We start from the raw sequence: 13,642 nt of genomic DNA, 5'->3' as shown, positions 1-13,642 counted from the left end.
GCCGTGAAATACCTCAGCTTCTTTGCAGGGAATGGTAATGTCCAACCTCAACGCGAAAAAGTGAAAGCCGTCCTAAATACCACCACACCTAAAACTAAGAGAGATCTCAGAGCATTCTTAGGGTTAATTGGTTATTACCGTAGGATAGGACAGCTAGGCTGACAGACAAATTAAAGAACGCTGAACTCCAGAAAATTCAGTGGACTGACGAGGACGATGTATGTTACAACAATCCAAAACAAACCCTGTGCCAGAACCTGATCCTAAAGGTAGTAGATTTCACGAAGAAATTTGTGCTGCCAACAGATGCCTCCCTTACAGGGCTAGGAACAGTCTTGTCACAAATTTGTGATAGATTGGAACACCCTATCTTATTCACTAGTCTCAAACTCTTCACAAGTGAAAATAATTACTCCATGCTAGAATTAGAGGCCCTTGCCATCAAGTGGGCTATCACCCACCTTAGATACTACCTCCTAGGAAGGTAGTTCACACTCATCACAGATCATTCTCCATTAGTATATTAGCCAGCAAAAGGATTCTAACCCTCGAGTCATGCAATGGTTCTTAGACCTGCAACCCTACTGTTTCACTGTGGAGCACCGAAAAGGCAAAGACCAAGAAAACGTAGATTTCCTTTCTTGGTTTCCTTGTGAAACAGATGCGGCTACATCGCATAGGGGAAGGGTATGTGAGAAAACTGAAGGTGTCTCACCGGCTAGTGTCCGGGATCTGTCATCAAGATGGCCAGGACACGGCCATCGCTTTTGGATCGGGTTCCTGGGGCTGATCCTATGCGGGAGGATGACCTGGGTGAGGAGTCTTCAGGGAGTGGGAGTTGGACACCAGATGGCGAGACACGGTATCCCCTTCCCTGTAACACCTTTACACCAGCCTACCAGGTAGGATACTTAGGAACTCAGCACCTCCCCCTTTACAGCATGAACACTTTCTCACGGACACCTCACTATGAGAGAAAACGGACTAAGACCCGAGCCGTGTACCTGCAATGCCCCAATACAATGGTCAGGCAGGGTCAGGCAATTACTGACCATCACACACACCTGACTTCCATTGCACTTCCCCACATGGATAAAAGGCGGAGCACTAGAGCACACTCTTAGCAGCAGTTCCTTGATGGCAGTTTAATACGAGGAGAAAGATGGCAAAACAGAAGGGGATCGCAAGGAGGGAAGGGCCCTTGACCTTTTCGACGAGGAACCCTTACTTTCACGAACCCTTGAGAGCAGAAAGAGTAAAACCAGGAAACAAGGCTGAAGAATCCTGTATTGTGTGTCTGAGGTACCCGGGGGGCCCTCCTGCATCGATAATTAAGGCAAGGAGAATCGCCTGCCGCAGTGGTACTGTCCTTGGCTCATACAACAAAGAAGTAACAGTGAAAGCAACACAGCCGGTGAGTTGGGGAGACTGATACCAGACCGGTCTGTGCTGAAGCCAAGGTTGCAGGCTGTTACGCCACTTACCTGTCCAAGCGTGCAGCATCAGGGGGCTTGCAGGGTCCCGTCCTGGCACCTGTATCCTCACTGGTGGTTTCCTCATGTTGGTGCCCGGCGGGGTCCTGTTCCTCTGGGTGCCACCATTAAATCGTCACTGCACATGCGCGGACGCTCGTGTTCGGTGTTCCGTGCATGCGCAGTCCTGGGCTGGAGGCGCCTTCCTTAGTGCGTCTCAATGCGGTTTTCGGCCAGTCCGTCTGCCGTTCTCTCTCGCTCCTTGCTCCTTTTGGTCCTAGCCTAGTTTCCTACGTACTGCTAAGCCCTGCTCTCTCATGTGCCTTGTCCCAGCCCAGTCCTTGCTCCTCTCTGTCTTGCCTTCTTCCCCCAGGGTTCCTCCCTTCTTGGCAGGCCTCCCTCCTGTCTTCCTTCTCCCTGCCATCCCTCTACCTTCCTGCCTTACTCCTTGCTTTGGGGATTCTAGTCCCTCCTGTCTGCTTGGCCTCATTATCTCACTCTGGTATCTGCCCTTTCTGCCTTGGTTTGGACTCCTGGCCACAAACAACCTGGACTGCTACTTTGCTTGTTTCCATGATCTGCCTGGTTTCCTGTGGAGCCCTTCCTAGCTGTATCATTGTGTGCTCCAGTTCCACCTAGTGACCTTCTGCCAGTACACCATCGAATTCTACGTGGCCTTCCCTGTCAGTGCTTGCACTGTCCCAATGCCACGGTAATCAGGGAAGCGCTGTCTCGTGGCATTGGGCGCCGACCCAGCTCAGGGGAGGCAGTTGGGTTGGTTCCTTGCACTACATCACTACCTCCACACTTCCATTAACAGTCTGGCTTCGAGGTCAAAATAAGAGCCCCATCGAACAGGTGCACAGCACCAGCGCAAGACTCAGTATAACAGATTGAGATGCCTCTCTCTTGATTCCGACATGGAAGACATGCAGGAAATCAGGGATGAATTACAAGCCCTACGTCTGGAAGTTACTACCTTACACCAGGAACTTAACCAGAGCAGCTCTTGCATGGGCTTCACCCTTGGTATCCTCTAACAGCCCCATTCTGAATGACTTTGCCGCCTTCGAGAATGCCTTTCTGGATGTCATCCAGTCACCTAATCAAGCCTCCGTGGCTCAGAACCAACTGATGGACATCAGGCAGGGCAGCAGCAACATTATTGCCTATATAAGCCGCTTTCAACAGCTAGCCATGGATTCCCTTTGGCCCGAAGTTACCCAGAAAACCTTGTTCTGACGGGGCTACGCGATGAGTACAAGGACTAACTGTTGCACATACCTGGATCCGATACGATCCAGGCATGAATGGATCAGGGACTTCGGAATGATCATTGGTTAAGCGAAAGAAGGAATGAAAGGCAGAGGACGGACAGAGTTAGTTTCCGTCCACCTGTAATTCCTGGAGTAGTACGAAGACCACCTGAAGCTTACCCAGAACCCATGCAACTGGGGGTGATTCGCAGTGCCTTGACAGAAACCAAAAGGAACCGTAGAAGAACAAACCGGTTGTGATTGTATTGCAGGGCATCCGGGCACTTCTTGGGGACGTGCCCTCTACGACCACCCAGGAAGTCGGAAGACTAGTAGGTGTGTCGTTAGGAAGGAAGGCAACGACAGACCCATCCACTATAACAAACCTTCCACCTCGGGATGCACCTGCCAAACCCATGGAACCTGTACCGTTGGTGGTTTTGCGGATAAGGATCGGATGGCAGGAAAGGGTCGAAGAAACCCTAGCGTTATCGGATTGTGGGGCTTCAGGAAACTATGTGGATACTGAGTTTGCTGCCACAGTTGGTATTCCTCTTCACGAAAAGACCAGCCAGCCTCAGGTCGAAGTAATTAATGGTACCCCGTTATCCTCAGGTCCCATACATCAACAAACAGGAGCACTGGAATTATGGGTGAACGACCATAGGGAAAGGATCAGCCTAGACAGATTGAAGTCACTGGGCCTCATTACAAATCGCCCGGTATGGAAACAACGGTGGCGGTAAACCCGCCGCCACCGTTGTTTCCATGCCGGGCGATCACAACTCCTGCAGGCGGAGGCGTCAAACCCCCAGGTCTGACCTGGCGGGTTTAACACCGCCCACCTGCAGGCGGACGTGGAAACACCAGCAGCATCACGAGATGCTGCCGGTGTTTCCACTTCCCCATTCCCATTGAGTCCTATGGGACTCAATGGGAATGGGGATTTACACCATTCCGCCTCCGTGACTCCTGTGACACCAGGGTCGTAATGCCCTGGTGTAACCGGGAGTCACGGAGGCGGAATGGTAATATGAGTCCAGCGGTAACCAGGCGGTTTTACCACCTCGGTTACCGCCAGACTCGTAATGAGGCCCACTGTCTTTTATTTATTTATTTACATTTATAAAGCGCACAAAGCAGCCCTTAGGCATCGCAGCACTCTTGCAAGGAAGCTTACTTACTTACACAAATGACAAATAGACAGTACAAGGTTCGTAAGGTTACAAGGAACCTGGTACCAACAGGAGAAAGTATATACGTTACTGGTTGCAGAGGAGAGAGGAAAAACATATCAATGTAGGAGGTTCAAGGGGTTATAGGTGAACCGGCTACCACTAATAGGCTAGAGGAGTGATGCTGGGAGTGAGTGTGTGTTTAGATGAACAACCACGTTTTCAGGGCTTTACGGAAGGCAGTATGAGACGGTTCATTCCTGAGTGATTGGTGGCGTGAGTGTGGGTGGAAGGGCATTCCATTGTCTAGAGGCAATGAATGGGAAGCTGGCACCGCCAGCCTTTGCGCATTTAACCGTGTTAGGTCTGCCTTGGCTCTTGTTTCATAACCCACATTTCAACTGGGAGACTAGAACGGTCATTTTTGCTTCCACTCGCTGTACAACAACTTGTTGTCCACCCAAGTCCATTTCATCTTTGTCCTTGCTTCCAACTCCTCTGGAGGAAACTCAGCGGGTATTGTGAGAAACTGAAGGTGTCTACCTGACTAGTCCCCAGGGATCTGTCATCCAGGTGGCCAGGACATGGCCATCGCTAATGGTTCCAGTTCCAGGGGGTGGACAGGTGCGGGAGGATCACTTGGATGGGTGGTTCTCAGGGAGTGGAAGTGGGAAACAGACGGGTGAGATGCCGTATTCCCCTTCTTATAACACCTTTTCCCCATCCTACCACGTAGGATACTCAGAAACTCTACCCCCCCCTTTTCTGACACGAACACTTTCTCACACTACGAAAGACAACGGACTAACACCAGAGTTGTTTACCTGACATGTCCAAACACAAGGGTCAGGCAAAGTCAGGCAACTGACCAGAATCACACACACCTGACAGCCCTTTCCCTTCCCCACAGGAATAAAAGACAGAGCACGAGAGCACACTACATGCAAGGCAGACCGCATGACGAGAGAGCTATCCAAGCACGGCAGTTCAAGAGGAGGAGAAAGGCGGCAAAAACCGAAGGGGCAACAAGGAGAGAAGCAACCTTGCCCTTTCTGACCCAGAGCTGCGGAACCTCCGGGGAAGGAAACATAAGACCGCAAACAATAGCCAGCGTGTGTTGCAGCAGATATCAACGGTACACGAAGCCCTCCTACACTGATAAGCTAGACAGGGAGAGACGCTTGCTACAGTGGTACCGTCCTTGACTTCAGAAGCAAGAAAAGCCAAGCGGTTAATCACAGCCGGTGAGTCAAGGGGAGAAACCGATACGAAACCGAAATGGGTTGAACGAAAGTGGCAAGTGATAAAATAAGGAAAGTTCAAAGAACTGTTAAGACCAGCTGCAGAGGGGTCCGGCACCATGTGGGTTCTTAATGAAGAGACTCTGGTTAATTCCCCTACTGTTGAACTACCGATACCAGAAGGCCTTAGGAGAGCCGACAGGAAACGGTCGAAGTGGCCATATAGGGGTCTAGCAAAACCCCTGCACAGTCGAAAGTCTTTGACCAGCACGTAATTGGAAAGCTAAGGGAGATGAATCCTGCATAGTGAAAAAGGAGAAGGAACTGTGTGGTTGGCAAGAGTGAGCCCAACGGAGGGATGCCGACCGAAGGGGGTGAAGCATGATGCCCCAATAAACATTGTGTTGACAAAGAGTGAACCCGACAGAGGGATGTCCACAGAGGATTGTTTAAAAAGACATTAAAACTTGTGATTACAACAGGTTAAATTGTACAAGAAAAGGCCATAGTGAACCCGACAGGGGGAAGCCAACATTCAAGAAGGGTCTGAGCCCGGAAGAGGGGGATTCAAGAGTGAAAAGTCATCACCTAACGTACATACGGAAAGGAACATTTTGTTTGTTAATTTGAACACATCAGGTCCTCGGAGGCAAGAGACTTTTTGTAGAAAAGTGACTTAACCACAAGAGGTCCTGACTTGAGAACGGAACTGTAGGCTTGTGCTGGTAAAGCTTGAGCATGTGCTGTGTTCCAGAGTCCCGGCTTGTACCGTGCTCAAAACGTGGGAAAGGGAGACCCCCGGCTACCACATGCTGACTTATCATTGGTGAACACTTCTTTCTTTCTTTCTTTCTTGTGAACACTATCCCACACTTTTTGGTATTAGTTGTAAGGATTGGCAATCATTATTTTTTAGTATAGGCCCTTTATATTTGACAAGACGCCACTAGGACTGCCTTAGCATGCTCCCATCTTAGATTTGGGTTTAGATTAGGCATTTTTCCAACCTACCTATACAGTTTAATAAACACCCCTGAACTGTGATCACTTGTGTCTGTCTTTACTGTTGCCACCATGAGTTCCTTATGTATGGTGTCACAGTGGGATGTGACTCAATTGAAACTAATTGAGGAACCCTACAATTTCAAAAACCTAGTCAGAGAACTTCTAACCCTTCCTTCGCCAACAAGGAATCAAAAGGGTTAGATATCTGTAGCAGTAGGGAAGCTATTATCCCTCCTGGGAAAAGAGGAATGATTCCTACAGACTGTGATAACTGTACATGGAATTTGTATGCATAAGAAAGAATTTGCACTCACCTGGACCAGATGGGATGCTTGTGAAAATGAGGGAAATCCCCAGTGGCCCTGCGCCACCCACTCGGTTCCACAGGGTGGAGGGAACATAACCCCTGGGGAAACCATCTGGGGAAGAAAACCCTGCTGGATTGCTGTCTTTTAGTGGTTGTTGAACGGCTGTCTGATTCTGGATGGAGGAGGAGGTCTGAAGAGTTCTTCTTCTTCTGCAACCTGGCCTACCCAGTGCTTAACCTTGGAGCAGGAGAGAGAGTAAAGATTTAAAGTCTGCTCGGATAAGCGGTAAGAGTAATATGAAGAGAAAAGGAGATTACCCTGGAGAGGACATGACTGAAATGTCCAGGGCAGCTTGTCCCATTCTGATGTGCAAAGGATCTGAACTAAGAAGGCCAGTGTTGTGGAGCTGGAGTTCCAGTAAAAGACATTTAGTAAAGGAAGCAGGTAATGTATGGCATGTGTGAGAATAATAGAGAAACCTACCTCGGTGCTGCTGAGTCGGGAGGATCAGGATGACGGGCGGTTGCGGTTTGTAGAGTTGCTGCTCGCTGAGGAAACGGAGCGGAGGACTGAAGAAATGCTGCTATGGCGGTAGACTAGCGAAGCTAGGGAGATTGGGAAGATCAGGTTGGTTAGTGAGCGGTGGGGGAAGCAGGGGCAAAGAGCTCTGTGCTTCGTGTATTCTATCCTCCTTCACTCCTGGAACCCCCCCTCTATTCCTATCTTTCAATATCTTCCTTCCTGGATTAATTGACATTGTTCCTGGATATTACAACGCTACCGGCTTGGCAGCCGGCTTCCACGCTGGAACCCGAGGACTCGCGTTCCGGCTCGTATAAGTCGCGGTCGGTGAAAAAGAAAGAAGCCACATCCCGGAAGAACACCAGCAAGGAAAAAAAGGTGAGAAAGAAGGGAGCTTCTGACAGATTGAGACGCCCAGAACCTGATACGGAAACTGATATGGAAGAGGCAGTCCAAGACCTCATGCGAGGTATGCAAGAATTAACTACCGAGGTTCAAAATCTTAAAGCCGAAAATGCAGCTTTAAAACAGCTGGTTCTATCCCGGGATTCCGCAGTCAAAGAAAGCATTCTGGTTGGCGGTGTTGTGGATAAGTATGAAGGATCTTCTAGGTCCTTACGTTCCTTCCTTGATTCATGCTTAGTGCACTTCACTTTCAAACCCTACTATTTTTCAACACCACGAGCGAAGGTTGGATTCATGATATCCCACTTAACGGGTAACGCATTAACCTGGGCTACTCCCTTGGTTAATTCTGGAGATCAGCTTTTGGATAACTACGAAGGATTTGTGGATGCCCTAAAAGCCATGTTCGATCGACCTGAGCTTGTCTACAGCGCACAAGAAAGACTTCTTGAATTTAAACAAGGGAGTCAGGATATGCTCTCATATGTGACTCGCTTCAAGCATCTAGCCAAAGAAGCAGACTGGTCGCAAGAAGCCAGTTTCACTATCTTCAGAAGAGGTTTAAATGATGAAGTTAAGGATGAGCTAGCCAGGGTAGCTCGTCCAGGAACCTTCCAGGCCCTTATGGATCTTTCCTTGCAGATAGATTTCAGGATCCAGGAGAGAAAGGCAGAGAAAAAAAAGTAAAGACCTTTCCAAAGACGACTACTGAATACCCAACTACCAAAGAGTCCGTAGCTCCACGTACCCCTGATCCAGAACACATGCAACTAGGTGCCTTTAGAGGGCCAATTACTCCACAAGAAAGGCTCTGCCGAATCGATACAGGTCTCTGCATGTACTGTGCCTCCGACAAACACTTGGTTAGAGAATGTCCTATAGCACCACCCCGGCGTTCGGGAAACGCCAGCTCCTGATTCTAAACGGAGCACAGCTTCGGGAGAAAGATGCCTGCTCCGCATCCATTCCATCCTTGAATACTCCTGGACAGAAGACCTTAGTACTTCTACAAACTGTACTGACATCTACAGAGAATGAATCCTTTCCCATCCTGGCTCTCGTGGACTGCGGTGCCATGGGGATTTTCATGGATCACGAATGGGCCACCACTCATATGATTCCGAGAGAGCTCAAAGAAGTGATACAACCTGTGGAAGGAATCGACGGGAGACCTTTGTCTTCAGGTCCTATTACTCACCAAACAAAGGAATTACAACTATCTATAAACAACCACCATGAAAGAATACGATTTGACATCATAAAGGCTGCCCACTATCCCATGGTACTAGGCATGCCCTGGTTACAGAAACATAATCCTTACATCAATTGGACAGCAGGTTCCTTGTTCCTTGGCTCTGAGTTTTGTATGTCACATTGTCTATGTCAGGACACATCCCAGATCCCTCTAGTAAATTCTCAGAACCATGAACCATCCTCCTTAAGCGTGTCCAACATTATCCAAGTACCGGAATCTTACCAGACATACTCTGACGTGTTTTCAACAGACATTGTTCAAGCTCTTCCGCCCCACAGACCTGAGGATTGCGCCATTGAAACGGATTCTTCCGCTGTGATTCCATTTGGGAGGATGTTTATATTATCTGAGCCTGAAAAGAAGGCCCTACGTGAGTACCTGGATACCAACTTAGCAAATGGAACCATCCGGGCTTCAAAGTCACCTGCAGGTGCGTCCTTATTTTTTGTTCCCAAGAAAAACACAAAGGAGTTACAAGCCTGTTTGGATTACCGTGGTCTTAATCAATGTACCCTCAAGGACCGTTACCCATTACCACTCATTTCAGATATTCGGGAGGCCGTTCGAGGAGATGTTATATTCACCAAACTCGACCTTAGGGGTGCTTACTATCTCATTAGAATTAAGGAAGGTGATGAATGGAAGACGGTCTTTAGAACTTCTTTTGGCCACTTCGAGTATTTGGTCATGCCCTTCGGTGTTGCCAACGCTCCAGCGGTATTCCAACGATTCATGGACAGAGTGTTCTCAGATATGTTGTTCCTTTTTGTTATTGTGTACCTGGATGACATATTGATTTATTCTAAAGATCTTCAGATTCATGAAGAGCATGTTAAGGCAGTTCTGCAGCAATGCCGAGAAAAAAAACTCCTGGCTAAACCTGAAAAATGTCTATTCCATACTCAAACCGTTCATTACCTCGGATTTGTGCTCAGTCCTGATGGAATTGCAATGGACCCTGGCAAGATAGATTCCATACTTTCATGGCCGGCGCCTACCACTGTGAAGCAGATACAATCCTTCTTGGGACTTAAATTAATTCCTACATTTTCTGCAATTATACATCCGGATACGCCGGCAGCCCAGCTAAGGCCCTCACAAGGCCCCTGTTTACCCCTGAAGCCCTCTCAGACCCCCCAGCAGCCACACGAAGGAGAGGGCAGGAGCCCCTCCTCACCGACGACGATCGCACGTGGCCCCACAGGTGGCCCTGCCTGCCCCTCGTGCAGAATCCTCGAGGCCCAACAGTGCTGCTAAGAGCACCAAAAGGCGGAAAGGCTGCACCATACTGGATGGAGTACAGCTGGCCCTGATTTGCAGCTTTTTCCAGCAAAATCAAGCACGGAAACCTGTGCCTGACCTTTCTTGCCTGACCCCTTGATGCCGGGTGCAGCGCGGCATCAAAGCGAGGCTGCTGCCTCGTTGCTAGGTAACTAGCTCTATTTCCAGCAGCAGACTTCTGCCGGCTGGCGGATACACCGGGGGCCAGCTAAGGCCCTCATAAGGCCCCTGTTTACCCCTGAAACCCTCTCAGACCCCCCAGCAGCCACACGGAGGAGAGGGCAGGAGCCCCTCCTCACCGACGACGATCGCACGTGGCCCCACACGTGGCCCTGCTTGCCCCTCGTGCAGAATCCTCGAGGCCCAACAGTGCTGCGAAGAGCACCATACGGGGAAAGGCTGCACCATACTGGATGGAGTGCAGCTGGCCCTGATTTGCAGCTTTTTCCAGCAGAATCAAGCACGGAAACCTGTGCCTGACCTTTCTTGCCTGACCCCTTGATGCCGGGCGCAGCGTGGCATCAAAGCGAGGCTGCTGCCTCGTTGCTAGGTAACTAGCTCTATTTCCAGCAGCAGACTTCCGCCGGCTGGCGGATACGCCGGCGGCCCAGCTAAGGCCCTCATAAGGCCCCTGTTTACCCCTGTTTGCATCGATTGTGCCGGTGCCGTCTGCACATGCCCGTCCCCGATGTGGTGCAAGCATTGCCGTGCAGACCCATACGGCTCCTGAACCTACCTAGACTATTCACTGGACCTGGCCCTCGCAGTACACCATGCTTCATTGGTGCTCCGTCGCCGTACTCCATCACTTTGAGGTAACTCACATGTGAACACTGATTACTTGCTACATGTAACAGTGATACCAGTTGGCCCATTAGAAATAACACTTGATAACTGCTCCCCAGTTATGCCGTATGTTATCTAAACCCAGCCACTTGCTGTATCACCCTTTGACAGACTCACTCATTGCATGGCCCCACAGCTGCACATGCTTATGCATGCATGCATTTACATGCTACTATTCTACACTTGATAGTTGCAATTAGCCTGCCTTGAAAGATGCATTTAGCCTGCCGGCCACTACACTGTATTTGATAGTTGCATTTAGCCTGCCTTGAAAGCTGCACTTAGCTTGCCTGCCACTATACTGATTGTGTTGTGTCTTATGGCCGCTATCAGACCACTATAATTGTGTTGTGCCTTATGGTCGTTAACAGACTACTTTTGATTGTGTTGTGCCTTATGGCCGCTATCAGACCACTCTAAATTGTGTTGTGCCCTAGGGTCGCTTTCAGACCACGTTAATTGTATTGTACCTTATGGTCACTAACAGACCACTATAATTGTGTTTTGCCTTATGGTCGTTAACAGACTACTTTTGATTGTATTGTGCCTTATGGTCACTAACAGACCACTATAATTGTGTTGTGCCCTATGGTCGTTAACAGACTACTTTTGATTGTGTTGTGCCTTATGGCCGCTATCAGACCACTTTAATTGTATTGTGCCTTATGGTCACTAACAGACCACTATAATTGTGTTGTGCCTTATGGTCGTTAACAGACTACTTTGATTGTACTGTGCCTTATGGTTACTAACAGACCACTTTAACTGTATTGTGCCTTACGGTCGCCAACAGTCGACATCTGATTGTGCCACGAACAAGCCTTAAACTTTGCAAGTGCTTTAACTCTGAATCTAGTGTTACCGCCTGTAAACCCCAGGGCTTACATGCATTAGCGTAGCCAATAACCTCCACCTTCCCCACAGTAGCCCGCCTGAATCCACATCTGAATTATGCCAGCCTGGCTAGTACTCATCATGTTACCCTTCTGCATCATGCCCGATTGCACGCCTTGTAGCAGAAATAGTTACATCTCTTTTAGCAATGGACTCGCCAAGCTTGGCTGTCCCAGACACTACCCCGTGCCATGCCCCACACCCTTCCTGCCCTCCCTGCCTCCCTTCCCCTATAGGGCACACACAGTCCACAGTACTAGAATCAGTATTACCCGAGGTAACACTCCACCCATCCTCATCAGAGATGACCATTTTGACAATATCCAGAACCCACCAAATACACCAGATAAGCATCCTACAGCCCACCCTAACCTCATGACCCGCAACAGACTAGGCTATAGACTCCCCAATCCACTTAACAAAATGACCAACAACCCTACACCTAAAGTCCCTAACAAAAATATCTCTGCAAATACTATGCCTCTCAAAGGTGCCCTACTTAATGTTAGATCCCTTGTGGCACACCCCATAGAAATTGCCGACATTATCCGTTCAGCAAACTTGGATTTCCTTGCCACTACTGAAACCTGGCTTCATGTCGCAGCAGGTCCCTCTCTAACCCTTGCGGTTCCAGACAACTACTCCATCCTCAGGTCCGACAGACCTAATGCCCGTGGAGGAGATGTAGCACTCATATTCAAATCCTCGCTGGACATTAGATCCGTTACTTCCCTTCCTCTAAACTCATGTGAACACCTATCTGTTAAAATTCAAACCACTCCTAAAAATACCATTTTCTTGGAACTTATATACAGACCCCCTGGTCCCATAGGTTCCTTCGAGGAAGATATAACCTCCCTCATAGCGGAAAAATCTAAACCCTCATCACAGAATATTATTCTAGGTGATTTTAATTTAGGATACAACGATCCTCACGACATTCCAGCATCCTCCCTTGCCAATGCCCTTTGCGAACAGAACTACATTCAACTTAACTCTCTACCCACACATCAGAAAGGCAGAACCTTAGACTGGCTCGCTGCCCATAACTGCAACATTATCTGCAAGGACCCCCAACCACTTATTTGGACCGATTACCTCCTACTTTCATTTGACATTAGCACTAATAACCCTCTCCATATACAGCGCCCACCTGCACCAGCATGTCTGACGAGAAATAAGCGGAGCATCACCGCGGAAGCCCTCATCCCACTGTTTCTACCCACGCTAAATATGATCCCCAATTCATCGGACCCTAACTTATTAGTAGACATCTACAATGACGCCATGACCAAAGCTATCGACCTTGTTGCCCCTCTAAAACTACGTAAAGGTAAACCTAAAGCTCACCTTAACGCCTGGTACACACCAGAACTTAAAACACTAAGAAATAAAAAGTCCAAATTGGAAGCCCTTTGGAAAATGAACCTGACAGAGGAACACAAAACTAATCTTACTAATGCATCCTCCTATTATAAAAAAGAAATAATTCGCACAAAAAAGGAAGCCTACAATATAAGAATAAGTAATGCTAGTTCCAGCACCAAAGAATTATTCATCATCCTAAAAGAGCTAGAAAATCCCAATCCACCCACGGACATGTCCGTGAAGGACCAATGCTGGTGCACTAGCATCCAAGATGCCCTAGCGACCAAAATTACTGGCCTCCAAACTAAAATTGAAAACAAAAGACTACAACTATTTTATTTTTAAAGTTTGTTTATTGGCATTTGTGGTTATATACATTACATATTTTCGTTGGTCAGGTCCTTAACTCAGGCTGACTGACTTACTTGCAGGTAACATGCCTTTACATTCACAAAGGTTAACAACATTAATACAACATAAAAACATTAACTGTCTCCTTATGGGGGGTAGCTGGAGGTTAGTCCGTCCTCGGAGGGGGGGGTGGGCGGTTGGCACGGCTTTGGGGGGGCCATCGGGAATCTTCCTGGGATGGTCTGGTTGGCAGGGGGGCCGTA

Source organism: Ambystoma mexicanum, chromosome 2p (genome assembly GCF_040938575.1).
Source record: "Ambystoma mexicanum isolate Mex_15411 chromosome 2p, UKY_AmexF1_1, whole genome shotgun sequence".
NCBI classification, from domain to species: Eukaryota; Metazoa; Chordata; class Amphibia; order Caudata; family Ambystomatidae; genus Ambystoma; species Ambystoma mexicanum.
The sequence above is the reverse complement of the archived record's forward strand: the minus strand, read 5'-3'. Positions refer to the sequence as shown.